At 37.7% G+C, this 16,618-nt stretch overlaps 1 long non-coding RNA gene across 2 annotated transcripts in view; it reads left to right on the plus strand.

The window, feature by feature from the left end:
• The window catches only part of LOC141375581 (uncharacterized), a 44,561-nt gene that overhangs the window by 18,686 nt on the left and 9,257 nt on the right, over positions 1 to 16,618 (plus strand). Inside the window, exons 4-5 of one of the 2 annotated variants that reach the window (XR_015497651.1) lie at positions 8,896 to 8,981; positions 10,278 to 12,054. This is a non-coding gene — a long non-coding RNA (uncharacterized LOC141375581). Of the gene's footprint in view, positions 1 to 8,895; positions 8,982 to 10,277; positions 12,055 to 16,618 lie in introns of those variants that run through there. The other variant, XR_015497652.1, reaches the window with a different exon arrangement.

The raw sequence follows: 16,618 nt of genomic DNA on the forward strand, positions 1-16,618 counted from the left end.
CTGCTGTGCTTCACTTTGGCATGCCCAAAATGACGTGAAGGCTAAACTGGAATTTTAGAACTTGCATAATTAATAAAATAATGATGGACTGGATCATTTGCAACAAGTTTTTGAGTCATGCTGGCACACATAAAGGCATTAGTCTAATGATTCAGTCTGTTCTGTACACTTTGTACCCTGGGGAAAATGGCGTTGACATGTAAACAAAGTACAAGAAAGAATGGGGGAGAAAATAAATGTGTCATCATCCTGCAGGCGTGCCCTGATTTTAAGAATTAATTTGCTGTTTCAAGTCCAGGCCTGAGCTGTTTAGAACTAACCAACAGAAAGGGAACTCAGGAAAACTAGTCCCCTGAAGGCATTTCAAATCTGGATAATGACCGTAGCTAATGCAAGACTGCAGCTCTGGTGTGGGTCTACTTTGCGACAGTTTTCACTTAGAAAATTGCTGGTAAATATCAGACGTAGTTGCAACGTACAGATTGAAGACTATAGTGAGTTCTTATAAAATGTGCTCCAATAAATTTGTTTCATTTTCGGTGCAAAAAGTTATATTAGCTCCACATGGTGAATAAAAAAGGGATTTAGAAAGACAAGGTTTAATTTATTCATCCATTTTCTTTTCGGCTTAGTCCATTTATTAATCAGGGTCGCCACAGCGGATTGAACCGCCAACTTATCTAGCATATGTTTTACGCAATGGATGCCCTTCCAGATGCAACCCATCTCTGGAAAACGCTCATTTACACTCATTCAGACTCATACACTTCGGCCAACTTAGCTTATTTAGCGCATGTCTTTGGACTTCTGGTGGAAACCGAAGCACCCGGAGGAAACCCACGCCAACATGAAGAGAACATGCAAACTCCACACAGAAATGCCAACTGGCCCAGCCTGAGCTCAAACCAGCAACCTTCTTGCTGTGAGGCGACAGTGCTAACCACTGCGGCAAGTTTTAATTGAAATGGGTTATATAGGATTCAAAAATCCATGTTTTTAGTGACACCAGTGGCCATTAAATGAATTGCAGTCAGTAACTTTTGCGTGTAATCATGCACATAAAATGTATGAAAAACATAATTATTTATTGCCCTGATATTCTCAAACAAGTCATAAGCCCATTTCACACAGTAATACCGATAAATATCTGGAAAATTTCTAAAACAACTTTACCAGTAAATTCAATAAAAAGGTGTTTACACAGGCACGGATGTTCTGGAATTTTTCCGGAAAAGATCATTCACACATCCATTTTAAAATGCCGGTAAATTCTGACATCATTAACCAGATATGAGCTCTAAACAGCAGCACTTGTATTTCTAAACATACAGTAGAAGAGGTCTGCCTTTTCTTGATGGTTTCACTTTTATTTAAAGCTTTAGCATTCATGCAGCTGCTTTGTCTCAGAGACATCCAAAGGTAGAAGCGCAAACCGCAGCTAAATGTTTACACATTTAACTACATTACAAATTCGGTGGATGGATAAGTATTGTAAACAACTTATATGAAAACATATTGAGGAACATTTTCGCATGTTCATAATTCGCGTGTGTGCTGGCGTTCACCGGAGCTCTTCTTCACGTTCACATGCATTAAGCAACTGAAGCAGAGCTTGAAGGTAAACAAACAGCGGTTAATCATAAGCATTTTATCGATAATTTTCTACACAGTTAGCATTAAGAAGGAACAAACATTATCTGACTTACATCTAGTAGCTAAATGTGTCTGGAAAAATATTCAAAGGCTTTTATTTTCATAATAAGCGCGAATGTGAATGCAGAAAACCATCTCACAGTAACCCAATACATGATGGACCCTGCTGAGATATGGATGTGTTTTTTGTTTATGTCGTGTAATCAGGATATTAAAATAAAAGAAAAACAACTCCCTTTTCAATGACAACCAATCACTTTACTGAGCAACAGTCACGGCATAATACCACATCCATATTTCAGCAGGGTCCGTCAGGGTTTTGGGTCCCCTAGAAGCATTTCCGTTGTGTTAGGTGCAAATTTGCAAGTGTTGTGACCCATTTGCTGAGCGTTTCTTCAGTTGTTTGTGTTGTGACACATTTTCAGCTCGTTTTTTTAGTTGTTTGTGTTGTGACCAATTTGCCACACAATGGATGAAGATCGTTTCTTTATTTACTGATGTTTTGTGTAATTGCATGTGCTTTCTTAAATTGCAGCACGTTAAGCTCTCTCGGCCACCGTACTTTAGCTTCTCTAGGCCAACGTATTCATGTGTATATTTATTGATAAAAACCATGAGAAATAAATATCCATTATATAATCACTAGCATGTTTTCAGTTAATGTTTACAACTACCTTGTATGCAGTTAAGTTGCATGTTAATTTCTGCGGATTCATGTATTTGTACACATAACATACAGTATGAATGGTAAACCCAATGCATTATTACATTATATTCCTATTTCAGCAAACAAGTGCTGCACCTTAATGTTTTCTTTACAATCGGTTCTGAGGTTTCCTCATATTTACAGTATTATAGAGAAAATGCTCTAAGAGTCTGCCTTTTCTCCCTTGGTAACATAATATGTCACATGAGATGTACTGCAGCGGAAGCCAGTAACTCAGAGTAATGTGCAAGAACCACATTATTGTAATTCTCTCTTCCTCTTTGTGTGTGTGTGTGTGTGTGTGTGTGTGTGTGTGTGTGTGTGTGTGTGTGTGTGTGTGTGTGTGTGTGTGTGTGTGTGTGTGTGTGTGTGTGTGTGTGTGTGTGTGTGTGTGTGTGTGAGCGCGCATGTGCTGCATTCAGGCACTTTTTATAGGTGTGACATTAAACAGGAGCGTGAGCACTAATTTGCACCCCAAACATGTGACAAACAGCAGAACTGTGAACAAACAAAGTCTTTGTTCTTCCTTTTTTAACACGTAACAATCAGCATTTTTCTCATTATGAAACAAAAATCACCTTCCCTCCCACTTCACAGTTTTAAAGTCCTCGCGTCTCACTTTTTTCACCTATAATCCTTTTCTCAAACAGTTGAATGAGTGTATATTTCATGCCAGACGTTTTTTTTAGCAATCGTATGCTTCTCATTTCTCATTATTTGTTGTTAACATGCCAATGATTTCCATAAACGAGTTTATTTCTGAAAAGGCTTTTGGCTGCAGTCAATTATATTTTTAGCATTCATATGTACATTTAATTATATTTCAAGAGTTCACACTTAGCTGATGTTTGATAATAAAGCTTGTTTGGCATGCTGTCCTGCGAGAGAGCCTTGAGCTTATGAGATCCTCGAGTTCTGGACTCCCTTGCGTTTGCAGGAGGAGGTTTGAGCTCAGGTAGATCTCGATGACTCCCTCTGGCTTATTTCTTGGTAAGTGATAGATATGGATGGCTGAGGAGAGATGTACTCGCTAAGAGCTTGGCTGTGGTATCAATTTTGGTATGTTCAATTTATTTAGGTTGCGTGTTTTTCGACTGTGGGAGGAAACCGGAGAACCCAGGGAAAACCCACACGAGCACAGGGAGAACGAGCAAACTTTGCACAGAAATGTTGACTGGTTTAGTAGGGATTTTAACCCAAAGACATTCTTGCTGTGAAGCAACAGTGCTAACCACTGGACTGCCGTGTCGCTCATCTGGAAAGGAGGGGGGAGTAGGGGTGGGTAGGAGGGGATTCTTCAAGACGAAGATATAGGCTGTTTCTTAATTCCAAGAACGCAGAGAACAGACTTGTGTTCTTCTGGAGACCGGTCTTGCCAGGTGTCCTCGGAAGAACGAATTCAGGAGAGCGTGAGGGCAGAAAACGCGTCCTTTGAGAATTGAGATGCTGCATTTATCATGATGATCACGTGACCTTCACTTCTTTTAAATGGAAATCATTTAAACCTTACAGCACTCATACAACGATTTATTGTTTTTCCCCTTTTCAAAATATATATTTTGCATAAAAACAATATAAATCTATGTTGCACAATATGAATAAAACAGATTTTAATACGAATTTCAGCAAACCAACGCCCTTAATGTGTTTATTCCTTTATTAAGATGTCCATGGTAATGTTTACTTTTACCGTTTCATTTAGGGAAACTCCTGAGGTAAATAAGTCATATCTCTGAACTTTAATAATAAATCTAAATAAATTGCTGCGCTTCCCACCTCCAGTCGCAATGACTTCTGGGACTTCCAGAGCGAGTTCGGCGCTCAAGTCTGCATCAGTGCGTCCTCGATATCAAGATCACATCCGGGAAATTTCACGCGTCCTCCGTACTTGCGGTCTTGAGTATTGAAACTGAACTTGGGCAGCTGATGATGACATTGCACGAGAACACGAAGACGCAAGACCGCTGAAGAACGCATATTGAGAAACAGCCGTTGAGACAAGAAAACTCTGAGGAATCATCTAATTGGAGAATCAATCATGAGCTGATGCAGGACCAGCTGAGAACAATCATAATCACATGATCTTCTCGAAATGAGTTAATAAATAAACTTCACTTATTTACATACTTACACTCCAGACTGTCATGAACTCAACTAGTAACACTTTTCAATGACGTGGATTAATAATGTTAATTAATCATCACTTTCTTCTACTGACCAATTGTTTGTTTTCAAAAGACCTCAAAGTATCATTAGCACTCAGTTCTACTTATTTAGATTTGTCTGTATGGATTATCTAGACTTTAAAGTTCTGGTAGACTTATATTTTATGAATCAACAAGGACCATAATTTCAACACACTCAGGACAACACACACACTTAATGCACAAATACACATCATGTAAACATGGCCATCACCCATACAACCTGACAAAAGTATTGTCGTTTATCCCAGATATAAGAGCAACAAATAATAACTTGACTTCTGGATGATCTTTTGGAAAAGTGGCAGAAGATAGACTTTTCTGATGAATCATCTGTTGAACTGCATCCCAATCATCACAAATATAGCAGAAGGCCAATTGGAACCCCCGCAGACCGAAGATTCTCACAGAAATCAGTCAAGTTAGGTGAAGGAAAAATCATGGTTTACAAGATATAAACATTATTGAGCATGTGTTAGGTAAGATGGAGGAAGAGGCATTAAAGATGAATCCAAATAATCTTGATGAACTCTGGGAGTCCTGCAATAACGCTTTCTTTGCCATACCAGATGACTTTATTAAGTTATTTGAGTCATTGCAGAGATGTATGGATGCAGACCTCCACGCTCATAAGAGTCAAACACAATATTTATTCTTTTTCCACTGCACCATATACTGACCTTATATTCTATACTGTATATTATTTCTGTTAAGTGATAGGACAAGTTACTAGGTAATTAGTTAAATTAGTTATTAATAACTAATTAAGTTATGGTAACTAATACCTTTAACTTTTCTGATTTTGATTGTAATGCAATAATATACACCTTTTGCTTAGAAACAATAATTATTGGGAAAAGCACTACACAAATAAACTTGAATTTCAATCTTCTTTTATGCTCCATTAAAGTAAAAAAGTAACTTACTGGATGTATTGGGAAGTAAATTAACAGCAAATGTGCATGTTTGGATGAACTATCCTTTCAATCACTTGTACCAAAGCATTTTAAAATGATTAGCAAATTTAAATAATATTAAGTCTTCCAATCATATCCTCCTGAGACCCAAAAAGTTTTGTGAATTTAGTATGTCATTACATTTTTCATGTCATTACATTGTTTAGAGCATAAAAGGCATAATTTTTAATTAACTATTTAAAAAAAAAAAAAAAAACATGTTTTATGATTATTTTATGCAATTACTCAATTAGTACTCAATTGTTTAAAAAGACGAAGAGACTTGAAAATGCATGACTAGGAAAACAACATGGATTTTTGTTTTTAATCATTTTTTTAAGTTTCAGGATTTCTCAACCATGTTATGAAAGAAATAACAGAGGAATTTGATATCCCAATTTGATCTGTGTGAATGTGTAAAATAGCCTTAAGAGGGTTTTCCCATTGCATACAATATGTCTATGCTTTTTCTAATTTGCATATTGATGCATTCTTGCTTCAACATGAAATGGAAAAAAGAAATATACTAATAGGGGTAATAATTGGCAGGATTTTCAAAATTATCTTATATTTTATAGGAGTAATGGAATATATTTTATTTATCTATTGACTTATTGTGTCTCCTAATAATGGGTAACAAGCCTGCATTTAGTCCAGGTGTCCACTACAGTGGAGATCTATGAAATCAGTGGCTTTGTTCATAGCAAAAAAAAAAAAATCATATTTTGATTTAAAACCCCATACTGTTTTCCAGAGATGTTGATTTATAATAAATACTTAAAAATTTGAAAGATTTTTGATGATAATTACAAAATATGATCATTTTAAATGTAATATAATGTTAATGTTGATATAATGTTAAACTTGATCATTAAAGTTTGCACAAAATTTACACTTATCACTTGAATATGCACTCAAAAAAAGATTTTTGCTGTTTGTTGAAACTACTTATTTAAAATGAGCTGAATCAACACAATTCTTGAGATGTTTTTTGGGACAACTTAGTTGCTTTATATTTAATCCACTATGTTAACTTAATTGTAGGGAGGAACCCTGCATTTTTACTGTGTGTATATGGTATTTGTTATAAACAATGACTTTCTAAAAATATATTTGCCCCCAAAATCTTTAATCAAAAACCATATCCTTCCCTGCCGCCCAAAAATGACTTTTACTTACTTCTGGTCACATGGAATATCTGTAGGGAAGAGCGTCAGTCGATGTCTCGTTTCTGACCTGCCTTCATCCTTTTATAAATTTCTTTTTTATTTTGTTAGCAACACCCACAATCCAATCCAATAATTTCCCAAAGACAAAAATGCGTCATGATAAAAAAGGACAATTTTAACTTCCGTTTAATGGCGAATTAAATTATTCACAGCCTTTTTTACAGAACAAGGAGAGAAAGTGTTCATAGTGAAACTTCCAAATATTTAGTATTTTTGAATGTGCTCTGTACAGGACATGTAGATTTAAAGGTGACCTATTATGCCTCTATTTACAAGATGTAAAATAAGGCTCTGATATCCCTATAGAGCAGGGGTCACCAATCTCGTTCCTGGAGGTCCGGTGCCCTGCACGGTTTAGCTCCAACTTGCCTCAACACACCTGCCTGGGTGTTTTAAGTATACCTAGTAAGAGCTTGATTAGCTTGTTCAGGTGTGTTTGATTAGTGATGGAGCTATATATCTGCAGGACACTGGACCTCCAGGAACAAGTTTAGTGATTCCTGCTATAGACCTTTTTCATGGCTGCTGCATGGCGGGCGCCATAGCGACCAGCGTCTTCCGGTAGAATGCAAAAAACTTCCGTTCACAGCATGTACAACTGGTAATTTGCGCTCAGAAAATGGGTTTCAATTACGTTTTTAATGGATAACAGTGTTTTTGTGATACACAACTTAGAAATGTGTCTGTTAAAGCCGTTATAATCTGACACATGTGGTTCAAGCGCGTCAGAAATACGAGAAAAACTTTCTCCTAGTTCACGTGTCTGCCGTCTGAAATACAGTGTGTGTGTGCATTCCCGGCCTGTCAGCTGTTAGCTCAGCGGCTCTTTAACACACACACACACACACACAGAGAGAGAGAGAAAGAGAGAGAGAGAGAGGAAACCATGGCATGAAACCAACTAGCATGAAACTTCACAGGTATGAAAGTCGTGCAATTTACAAAAATGACCAATAAAAGTCTGTTATTGATACTCTGCTGGCTGATTTGCTGTTCATTCTAATCGCGAGCCGTTTGTGTTTTATTTTGTGTGTTGTTTTTACCACGGGTTTGTGTTTTTCTGCCATTTCGAAATGACACTAGCCTTTATTTTGTATATTCACTTTGTCACAGTTATTAAATCAGTGTGTCAGTGGCACAGTACAGGCTACGTGTGTGTGTGTGTCAAACATTTTGGTGAATTACATTTGTTTGGGCTGGTTATGTATTTGAAATAAAGAGAAAATGTTGACTTTAACGATGACAAGGCTTCATTGAAACTGCAGAAGATGCCGTCTGACAACGAGGGGAAAATGCCTCACAGCAGCTGTTTTCCATCCTATTAGATCGCATTTCTTTAAATGATCAGTCCAGGAGATGTTGCTGATGGACAACAGTATTAGTTCAAAGAGGATAAAAGCAGGTAAAATAGACTAAAACTATCGTTTCAAAGCTGTCCATCAGCTGCCGACCGGAAGTTCTTCGCATTCTCCTTGCGCATACACGCAAAGCATAATAAGTAATTTTGCGTTCCAAGAAAAAGGTCTATAGAGGCTGTATGTGTATGTTTCAGCCCAAAATACCCCATGAATAACTTGATGCCAATTGTGTCCTTTTGGTGACTGTTGCTTTAGATTCAAATAAGATTGTGCTCTTTTCAGCAGAGGGCGAAGCTACGAATGCCTGTGTGTCAGCATAGTGGCAGATTCAAAAACAAGACTAACCTCCTATGCTAATGAGGGAGAGATCATCAATAATGGGCGGAGCTTTTCCTCTCTGATAACATGTACTAAGGGAGAATGTCAAAGTGTTTGTTTTATCAAGTCTGATTATATAAAATAAAATGTATGAATTTTTACCATTAGTAGCTGGTTATATTGACTGTTGCCACACAACTCTGTTTAAACCCCTTATAAAAGTGAGTTTTGCATTATAGGTCCCCTTCAAAACTGTGTCCTGTATAGGGTCTCAGAGAATTTCACTAATTTTTATTCCTGGATCTCAGGAGGATATTGAAAATTTATTTGGGAATTGAAATATAAAGTTGGTGAATTACAGCTACGACCCAGCTTGTAGGTCACATGTACCTCCTGCCAGGTCAGACATGAAGTCAAGGCCTGATGATTGGGATGGTAGACAGGAAGTGTGTTTCTCTCTCTCACTCACAGGTGCTGCATGGCCTCCTGGGCCTCAATGTCAGACACGGAGCATCACTGTCACTTAACGGTCCAGAGCCGGCTAGGGGATGACAGGCGTGAGTAACACTTTTTTTTTTACTGACTTTAATAAATAGTGACACACAGTGTCCACATTCACTCAATCAGAAACATAGACATCTGATTGCCAAACTGTAAATAAGACCAGTCATATGCATGCTATTTATACACACATATGTATGCAGAGATGTCTGATTGACATATCTGCAGAATATCACTGTGTGTTATGCACATATTACATTTTTTGATTAAAAGTGGTGTTTTGAATTGTATGTTTTGTTTAAATGCTATTAAACAAATTCTGTCATTATTTAAGTATGTAGGTATGTTTTACACTCTTTAAAAAGATCTTCCTCCTTTAATTTTAACTCACTGAAATAAGTTAAAGCAACATAAAAATATTTGTTGTCTTGATTTTTTGGCATGAAAATGTTTTATAGTGTGGATAAAAAAAATGTTCAAGCTTCAAAATGGAATTTTGAAATAAATCATTTGACACTTAAATTATAGTCATCTATAGTAAACTGTAGGAATATGAGTGAGCTAAGCTGCAGTCACACTGCACTTTTCTCCTCATAGACCTCCATTCATATGCGTCAGACCGGAAACGCAAGGTCGTGCGTCAAGTTTTGCAGATTGATGCGTTGGAAAGTTCAAGCTTGGTGAACTCTGACCTGCAAAAGCACATCACTTGACTGCGTGAAACCAAAGGAGGATCAAAGCATGACCTCTCTGGACAGAAATTTTAAATATGGAGCAATCGCTTGCTTTTTTTAATCTCTAATTATCTTGTTTAATCCTGCCCCTTTTCGCAGCACCGCACGACAGAATTTTGCAGGCACAAACTCTAGTGTGACTGCAGCTTAAGTTAAAGAGATTAAACCTGAGAACTTGATGAGGATGATATTTGAAAAACCATTCAGACACTTTCCATGAGCTGAATCATCTGATTCAGACATTAAGAAAAAAAATCTGATACCATTTTTCCAGTTATGAATCTTGGAGAGCCACAGAAACTATTCCTAAAAAAAAAGAAGCAAACTGGACTTCTGTTCATGCCACTAAAATGTGTGTAAAAAAAAAAAAAAAAAAGACTAAAGTGCAGCTAAACATTTTGTTAGGGCTAGCAATGGATGCTTCTGAAACACTGCCTTCATGAACTTTAGAAAATTTGTGAATATCAGATTTGCCAAGTCATGAGTTTGGCTAATGAATTAAGCATTTTTTTTTTATTTAAATGCATTTTAATAAGTATTTACACACTTTAAAATTCATAATTGTTCTACAAAACTTCAATTTTTACTTTGTTTGTTACCCCACTCCTAATGTCACAGAAGAAGACAGGATGCAAGAGAGAAGGATGCAAATATGATCACAGTCTATTGAGAAGGATGGCAGGAAACAGGACTCAATAGGGAGGCTTTGCAGGATGGATATGGAAGACCAGATGAATCGGAGGGACTGGAGGAGTATTAGAAGCCAGGCACACAGATTGACGAACCTGGGGAAATCGACGACAACCAGAGGAAGGAGAAACAACACTAGGAAAAAGAGACACAGACACTGGAGATCATAGTAAAGGAGAGAGGCAAGTAAACTTGGGATTTAGATAATAGCCATTGACTTTGAGGACAGCACAGTCCTGAACCAAAAACCTAAAAAATCAGATGTACATAAGTATATACAGCCTTTGCTCATTACTTTGTTGATGCACCTTTGGCAGCAATTACAGCCTCAAGTCTTTTTGAATATAATGCCACAAGCTTGGCACATCTATCTTTGGGAATATTTGCGCATTCCTCTTTGCAGTACCTCTCAAGCTCTTTCAGAGCAGCAAAAATTTAGCAGTAACCTTCCCCAGCCTCGAGAAAATCCTGTCTCTGAGGTCTACAGACAATTCCTTTGTCTTCATGATTGGTTTGTGCTTTGACATGCACTGTCAACCTTGGGACCTTATATAGACAGGTGTAGGTCTTTTCAAATTATGTCCAATCAACTGAATTTACCACAGGTGAACTCCAGTTAAGCTGTTGAAACATCTCTAAGAATGATCAGTGGAAACAGAATCTACCTGAGCTCAATGTAGAGCTTCACTGCAAAGGCTGTAAATACTAATGTACATGTGATTTTTCAGGTTTTTTAGTTTTAATAAGTAAGCAACAATTTCAAAAACCCTTTCTTCACAATGTCATTATGGGGTATTGTGTGTAGAATTGTGAGGAAATAAATGTAATTAATCCATTTTGGTATAAGGCTGTAATAAAACAATGTGGAAAAAGTGAAGCAAATACTTTCGGAACACTATGAATACTTTCCGGATATGGGCATACCTGGGGGTGTCACGGTGGTGCAGTGGGTAGGATGATCTCCTCACAGCAAGAAGGTCGCTGGTTCAAGCCCCAGCTGGGTCAGTTGGCATTTCTGTGTGGACTGCATGTTCTCACCGTGTTCACATGGTTTTCCTCCGGGTGCTCCAGTTTCCCCCACAGTCCAACGACATGCGTTTCAGGTGAATCAAATAAGCTAAATTGGTTGTAGTGTATAGGTGTTTCCCAGTGTTGGGTTGCAGCTGGAAGGGCAACCACTGCATAAAACATGTACTGGATAAGTTGACGGTTCATTCCTCTGTGGCAACCCCGGATTAATAAAAGGGATTAAGCCAAAAAGAAAATGAATGAATGAATTATTTGCTGGATATGATTGTTGAGTGGATTTAAAAACAACACTTCATTTACCATATCTGATTATATTTTTGTACTAAATTTAATATCATCTCAACTAAGCCCAAGCAAGAATATTAGTTTAGCGTGGATATTTTTGCTCCTCCAACATTTTATTAATTGACATTTTTACAGCGTGTGTCTAATATGTTTAAAAATGAATGAAATGTGTTTCAATAAACATGTGTGTGTAAAAAGGCGCAGTGCCCTAATTACCACAGTCCTGCCTAAAATATGAATAATTAAAATAAACACATATTGCCAGTGTGCCTAATGTTGAATGCTTTGAAATGATTTTGGAAGCAACTCTTTCAGCTTATTAAACTTCGGTTTTCCTACCTTGTTTAGGCATCTGGTGCAGTTACTAACAAAATATATACTATGTGACCTTGTGTTGTTTCCATGTCACTTCTTGTGTGTGTTTGGTTGTAAGACATAGTTTGTGGACCAAGACAAAGTTGTCAGTGATTCTTCCTATTGTAAAGTCAAGTGTAATGTCACCGATCTATCTTTTAGTGTAAACACAGCAGTGTCAGAATGCTACCCCAGATAGTCATGCAGTGTGAAAACATCTGTGATGTAACTACTTTGAAAACCGTGCAGTTTGAACTTGGCATGAGTCTCTTCTGCATAAATTTTAACCGAGCAAAACTAATAATTTCGATATATATGATCTTGAATGAAGTTCAGCCATCTGCATTTATCAGTTTTGTATTATAATAGCTGCCTTTTGTTTTGAAGAGTGTTTCATATTCTCTTTTAGAGAATCATGACAATGAGGGGTAAGTGCTGTAGTCAAATAATGGAAGACCTGGAATGTCTCGTGTGTTTAATTTCCCAATGAATCCAAATTAATGAGCAAATAAACCCATGCATAAATAATTGAGATACATAAATGACCAGCGCAGCAGCCTCTGCGGCACAATAGCATCTCATTAAGGGTTTATAACAATGAGAGGATGAGAAACAGAAAGAGAGAGAGAGGAAGAGACACCCTAGCAACGGTGTGGTAAAAGAGTCATCTCATAATGTAATGGATGGTGGTAATGACAGTACTTACTGTTGCCCGAATGTACGTTGACTGGTCAGACAGTGCAGGACCGGCGGCACTGTTGAGCATAATTAAAAATGTGTGTGTGTGTGTGTGTTTGCTGAGAGGAAAAGAAAGAATGATTGTGCTGATGTGTGCATGAGTCTGTGGGGTAACAGAAAGAAAGCTTATTATCCATCTGCCATCCAATTTCAATCTCTTTAAAACAAATGAAACATTCACAAGACCAGGGACTTTTCATTATCTCAGTCCTCGGCCCTAAAAGGAGCCTTTTACTGCCGCTGACTAAACACCAGCAGAGAAGGAGGTGGAGGTGAAATGAGAGGAAATGAAGAGCTAGAGGCAGGACAAATCTGAACTTTGCAAATGGCATTTACATAGCCTTTACCATGCAAGTCACAAAGTCCAGCAAATCGGCTCATAAATGAGAAGAATTAAACAAGAAACCTGTTGCCTGGTGGAACGGTTTGGATCGCAGGACGTTCGCTCGAATCTCTGCAATCGAGAACGCTCAGTAACTTGTTCTCGTGTTTAAAAACATCACTCCCAAAGAGCCTTGTCGTCTTAAAAGGAACATGCTGAGCTCCGACAGCAATGAGCAGCGCAGTTAGTGAGCCGTAACGTGCCTTTGCTCGGTCTCCTGTGGGTTGTTGGTTGCATTAGCATGCTGAAGGCTCCGTGCAAAACTTCCTGTCCTAAGGTCACATCTAAATGGAAGAGATTTGAGGAGAGAAGTCTGGGTCGTGGAGAAGGTCATCGCCATTAATCATGCCAGAGTCTCTTTACCGCCAGTCCCAGATAGCATCATTGATTGAGGCCAGTGATTAATTCCTCGCTAAAGCAGGTGGAACTTGTGAAATCACATCTTTAATTTGTTTCTAATCACTGCCTGGATGGTCACATGGCAACCGGGACTCATGAAAGAGGATGAATGTCTTCCTTGTGACATGTAAAAAGCAATTCGTTGGGGTCCTTGAGTCAAAAAGGAGATTTCTAGAAGTTTTACATAACTGCTGCACTTTTTTTTAGCACCAAGCAGGGATTTTTTTGGTCACTCTTTCTGCATGTCGCATTGTTATAGGTGCCCAATAGTTTCCACAACCGAAGTACTGAATGTATGTTTCTAAAGACTCCCTCATTGAAAACATTCGTTATAACGTAGAACTAGACATTAGCCTTTGGATATTGAATTGGATAAATGTAATCATTTATTCAAGCATTTTGTTCAAGAACACTGTTTCATTCAGAAAAGAACCAAGGCCGTCTTTATGAGCTAGCCATTTACTTGTTTATCTAACTCATTCATCCAATAACACATTTATTTAGATACAAAACAAGTGATTCACCTTTCGTTGATTCATTTTATCAGTTCGAAAGCAATATAAGAGCAAGTCATTCATTCAACAACTCATTTCATTTCATTCAGAAAGAAAACAGACCAGTTGGTTTTAATAGCGAGATCTTACATTGAATTCATTCATTTGATTTTATCGTAGGTTCATTCTGAAAATGTAGCACTGTATTCATTACTAGAAATCGCGAATTATGTATCCAGAAGTATGTATGGCTGCATTTTGTCTTTAAAACGAACGCTACGGTTCTGTATGACGCCGTTTCATTTTCTGGATTGCTTTTTAAAACTCTGCGTTTGGGTGTAGGGAAGGGAGTGAGCGAGGCGATTGGTGCTTTTTAAAACACTATTGGTTGGGTTTAGGGAAGGGGGGGGGAGTGGGGTAATTGTTCGGTTGGTCAATCAGTCAGTCAGTCAGTCAGTCGACGGTTTCGCAATGGATGGATTCGCGAAAACAAAAACTTTAAAAAGAATATAGCTCCTGGGATGTATTTTGCTCTCTCCAGAAATGTATATAGGGGTATGTAATGCCTGGGTTGTCTGATTTGTTTCATTCAGGAAAAGAACCAAGACCAGCTTTATGAGCAATTCATTTACTCAGGAAACTTCACAGGAAAATACTTCACAGGAAATAGTAAACCATTCAGGAACCTTTTGCATACTCTTTTCAACATACTACGATTTGGGACATACTTCATTCATTTAAAGGGCTTCATTCATTCAAAGGGCTTAGTCCCTTTATTAATCCAGGGTCACTACAGCGGAATGAACCGCCAGCTTATCCAGCACGTGTTTATGCAGTGGATGCCCTTCCAGCCGCAACCCATCTCTAGGAAACATCCACACACACTCATTCACACACACACACATTCATACACTATGGACAAAAAAAACGGAGGGAAACCGGAGCACCCGGAGGAAACCCACGCGTATGCAGGGAGAACATGCAAATTCCACACAGAAACGCCAACTGAGCCGAGGCTCGAACCAGCTACCTTCTTGCTGTGAGGCGACAGCACTACCTACTGCGCCACTGCATCGCCGGGACACACTTTTCAAATGCTGTTTAGAATGGATAGCAGTGTTGGCCAAGCTACTTGAAAAATGTAGTAACCTAAGCTACTATTATTACTATTATACTATTATTATTAGCTACTCTACTTAAAGTGTAGCTTAACTACACTAAAAGCTACCCCCTGGGAAATGTAGCAAGCTAAGTTAAAAGCTACATGGCAACAGTAGCTTAGCTACATTCAAGCTATTTTTACAATTTTCATTTGTAAATCAAAGCAACTTAAATCCAAGTCAATCATTTCTTAGAGATCAATATAACTGTCAATGAAACATATGAGGCATAATAGTTCAGTTCAGTTATTTACTGTAAATAATATGCTGTACTAAACAGAAACACATTATTGTATATAACAGCTTAAACAAAAAATCCTTTAAAACCAGGTGTTACACATTTAAAATACTATAGTAACTTATAGTAAAGGGAAATATTTTGGAATAAGCATTATTTTGAAAAATCATATACTAAAGTATTTTTTGAGCACAACATCAGAAATGAAGTTATTGCATCTTAACATGTACTTCTCGAGGTACAGTATGGACACGAGTAATCCTGCTCCAGAAATAACTCCTCTCCCTCAGCCATCTTTCCATCAAGCAAGTTTCGGTTGGTGACGTCGCCAACCAAATGTGGCAGTAATGCTAATGCACCAAAAACTTTGTGGTCGAACACCGTAAAACAGGAAGAAGAAGAAATCCTCATTCTCGCCATCATATGGATTTACTTTCATCGCCTGGACACCGGCCTCACAGCTGTGTGAATGTCGGTGCCGTCACTTATTTATCCGCAGTTGGTAAAAGTATCTTTTGTGGGCGCTACTGCGCTACTTAACTAATAAAATAGCTTTGCTACTGAAAACCTATTTGATTTAGAAAATAGCAACGCTACCGCCACGCTACTGAGAAATGTAGTTAAGCTAGCAGTGTCACTATACTTGTAGCGACTGATTCCCAACACTGATGGATAGTATGCGAATTGGGACGCTGCACATTTTTTTATGCAGTTGAATCATTCATTCGGCTGATTCATTCAACAACTCTGATTATTTAGAAAGGAAACAATCCAGTAGCTTTTAATGGTGAGATTTTACATTGAATGAATTCAATCACTCATTCATTCAATTTGTTTCATTCAGAAAAGAACCAAGAGCATCTTATAGAGCAAGTCATTTACTAACTTATTTAACTGATTTATATGATAACATTCACACTTATTTATACGGGTAAAATAAAATAGGCATTTACCTTTTCACTCATTTGATTTGTTCAATACATTCGTTCATTAGGAAAAGAACAAAGACCGTTTTTATATGTGCAAGTCATTGAGTCATTCATTCAGCTGATTCATTCAACAACTCTGCTTCATTCAGAAAGAAAACAAACCCTGGTTTTATACGTGAGATCTTGCATTGAATGAATTCAATCATTTATTCAGTCATTTAATTTGTTTTATTCAGTAAAGAACCAAAACTGTCTTTATGA

This window comes from Danio rerio, chromosome 8 (assembly GCF_052040795.2).
Source record: "Danio rerio strain M-AB ecotype USA chromosome 8, GRCz13ab, whole genome shotgun sequence".
Classification (NCBI taxonomy): Eukaryota; Metazoa; Chordata; class Actinopteri; order Cypriniformes; family Danionidae; genus Danio; species Danio rerio.